This window comes from Empidonax traillii, unplaced genomic scaffold, assembly GCF_003031625.1.
Source record: "Empidonax traillii isolate 1590-97213 ecotype Southwest subspecies unplaced genomic scaffold, ASM303162v1 scaffold163:size1593379, whole genome shotgun sequence".
NCBI classification, from domain to species: Eukaryota; Metazoa; Chordata; class Aves; order Passeriformes; family Tyrannidae; genus Empidonax; species Empidonax traillii.
The window spans coordinates 321,200-324,580 of record NW_020955356.1 but is presented as its reverse complement, the minus strand read 5'-3'; the positions used below and the strand labels follow the sequence as shown (position 1 = coordinate 324,580).

Sequence of the window (3,381 nt, the reverse complement as noted above, 5' to 3'; positions counted from 1 at the left end):
TTTTTTTAATTCCCTTCATTTCACATATAGGAAAGGAAGGAAAAGAAGGAAAAACTCGAGGAAAAAGCAGTCCACAAAGAAAAGAAAAAGGAGATAGTGGAGGTGAGACCCTTCCGAGGGAGAGACTTAAGAGATCTCGGGGAGGGTTTTATGCTCGCTGTGGGTAATGAATACAGAGGGAATACAGGAGATTAAGGCAGAGGGCAGGCCAAGGGAGCCTCCTGAGGGAGAGGGGTAAAGGGAGAGCGAGCTGTCAGATAATTGTGGAGAATGAGCCTTGAAGGATTTAGTGTAGTCAGTGCGGCCCATTGTGAAGAGAAAAGATCAAAGAAGGGAATGGAGTTGTGAGAACAAGTGGGAAAAGGTGGCAGGGGAGACGTGGTTCTGCACCCACTTAATTATCCTGAGGTACGTAAGTGTGAGCTGGAGAAGGTGGGGGGCACAACAGTGAGGAAATGCACAGATTGACGAAGGTCAGAAGGGATCTGGAAGCAGATGTACCATGAGCACAGGCTAAGTCATTGGCCTGTAACCAGAGAGATGTTCTGGTTGGTGGGATGGCATGGCAGCAGCTTGTTGGCATGTAAGCTCATGGGAAGCAAGGAGGTTCCTGTTGTTGGGGAGGGACTGGAAGGATTTGTTTTGTGAAAGAAGGCTGGTTGGGAGGAGCGTTCAGGAGGAGTGGTGGGAATAATGTTGTCGGAGTAACAATGCACTCGCACATCTGAGACTAGAGTCTGAAGGGGCTGGAGCTCTGGAAATTGTTGTTGCACTTGCAGCAAAGAGCACGTGGAAATGTCATCCCAGTGCCAGTTTCTGCTCTGACCAATTTGTTTAATTCAGGATGAGGAAAACGGAGCTGATGAGGACGATGAAGAAAATCCTGATGATGTGGATGAAGAAGAAGGTGGTGATGAAGATGAAGGTAGGAATAATTGATATAAGGAAAATTGGAGGAATCAGGCTGTGGGGGAATACAGGATCATGGAGGGAAATTCCTTTTCTAAGCCCTCTGACTGTGAGATTACATTCCCTTAAATGCTATTTCAGTTAACCCATGATTTTCTCTCTTGCTTGTGCTTAGAAGGAGATGAGAATGGGCAAGAGCAGGATGGTCACGCAGAGAAACGATCTGCAGAGGAGGAAGAGGTGAGGAGTAGCATGAGAGTAATGGTGGGGGGAAGGAACTAGGTTATTTGCTGCATGCTGGTCAGATCCATGTGGATGCTGCTGCTGAGCATCTCAAATTGGCCTCAGGTCTCATTGCTTCAGCAGCAGATGGGTAAACAAACCTGATGTGGCAAGGGGATAATAAACCCTTGTCAACTTGTTGGATACAGGTCCTTCCACCAACAGTCACAGTGCTGGGTGAGTGAGAGTCAAGGTGCTTGAGGTTGTGCTTGGCCATGACCCCTGAACCACTCACATCTTCTGGGCTTCAGGCCAGGAGATGGACTTGTAAGGGCGGATCTTGGGGTCTTTCTGGAGTGGCGTGAGCCTGGGCTTCTTAAACCTCCCAAAAGGAACAGTGTGGGTGTCCCTTCGAACGGAGCTGTCCGTCTCTTAACTGTGAGCACCAACAGAACAGCTGTGTCAGGCACTCAAGGGTGCTTTAGAGGGGAGTGGATTAAGGGTGGGCCAAACAAGAGATTTCCATATGGAAGAAAGAGCAGCAGTTAAGAATTTTATGGAGAAATTGTGGGCCTTGGTGTGGTGACTGTTTGAAGATAACTCCTCCTTTTTCCTCTTCGTGTCTGATGTAGGATGAAGTGGATCCAAAGAGACAGAAGACAGAAAATGGCTCTTCAGCTTGAGCCCTCCCCTCCCATCTCCCCTATTCCGTCCATCTCCTCCTCCATTCCAGCCTGTGCTTGCACTGCCCGTTAGCCTCTGGCTTCACATAATCTCAGATGAGGAAACATTAGAAATGCTCTCAAACAGGGAAGACAGCAGTTCCCTTGTCACCCAAAGACCTAGCCAATCCATGACATTCCCCAGCTGAAATTATCCTAGTCTCCCACATCCCTTCACCTGCGCCCCACTTACCAGTGATCCTCTTCCCTCAAGCATCTCATGGTTCCCTGGGGCTCGGCACATAACCTCGCCAGGCCCCTCACATGGCAAAGCACCTCCCCTCCCTCCCCTTTTCACCTGCCCGCCTGTTTTTGTCACTGGTGTGAGATTCTTGAGAGCCCCTGCTCCCCAGCCCTGCTGTCAGACCTCCTCCCTGAGCCAGGAGGCTGCGGGCAGAGACCTCATGGTGCGTTTCCCAGTCCCAGGCCTCTTCTCATCCGCTTTCCCGCTGAACCCCGAGAGACAAAGAATATTACAAGCAAATAATGGTTCTATTAAGCGACACATGGAGACAGAATTTATTTTAAGCTTTTCTTTTTTTTTCCAAGTTTACATGACAGCAAGCTGGCCCTCGTGAATTTTTCGGAACATAAGGGTTGCTTTTATATATGAATTTCATTGAGCTGCATATTTTTTTAATTTGGCGGCTTTTTTAAAACAAATCAAGAGAGAAACAATTGGGGACCAAACTTTGATTTCCATCTTTTCCCTTTAGATTTTCTTGTGACCATTTTTTGTAAATTTAAGGCAATATAGCCACAGCGTTTTCTACGGCACAGACATCACGAGGGTGATAGATATAAATATATATATTGTTTTCAACAAGCACTGTAAATAAAAGCGTTTAAAAATATTTCAAACTGCTCGTGTGCATGGCTGTGTCTTTACATCCTGATGGGTTCAGTGGGAATTGGCTTGTGGGAAGAGGAGGGTGGTTTGCCCAGCAGTAGGTAGAGGGGAGAGGCTTATGTTGGTTATTTGAAGGGCCCCTTGGGCAGGGTGTTTGGGTCCTTCTCTGCCTCATGCTGCAGTTACAGCGAGGGCATGGCACAAACACCGGACAAAGCTCCAGGGTTGTCCTGGAGCTCTGGAAACTACTGTTGGGCCTCAGCACTGGGCAGAAGAGGGTTGGAAAGGAAACTCAGGCTGCAGCTGCTGGACGTGGCCCAGTGTTGCTCTCACCGTATGCTGCCCTATGGCCTCGTGCCCTGGCTGGCTTCAGGAATGACTCACACGGCATCAGTCGCTGAGACCAGGGAGCATTTAAGAGGCAAGAGCTTCAGTTCTTTGTCCCACCAACTGCCTGGGGGAGAGCTGTCAAGCATTTGTCTTTTTATCTGTGCAGACCTTTAAAGCTGCTGTTCTGTGTTTCTTCCTTTTTAAACTCGTACTTTGGCAATCACGCAAGGAGCCACCGGGGGCTGTAAATAATACCAACTTTTGTCCGAGCGTCAGTGGCTTTGTGGTTGTCCGACTGCAGCAACGGATCAGATGCTGGAAGTGCAAACAGTTACTTGTCTCCAGAGG

At 48.5% G+C, this 3,381-nt stretch overlaps 1 long non-coding RNA gene across 1 annotated transcript; it reads left to right on the top strand.

Moving 5' to 3' along the window:
- Positions 1 to 53: 53 nt before the first annotated feature.
- LOC114058162 lies at positions 54 to 2,714 on the top strand. The gene is made up of 4 exons (XR_003571380.1): positions 54 to 102; positions 844 to 925; positions 1,085 to 1,149; positions 1,764 to 2,714. It is a non-coding gene; the product is annotated as an uncharacterized LOC114058162 (long non-coding RNA).
- The last annotated feature ends 667 nt before the right edge of the window (positions 2,715 to 3,381 follow it).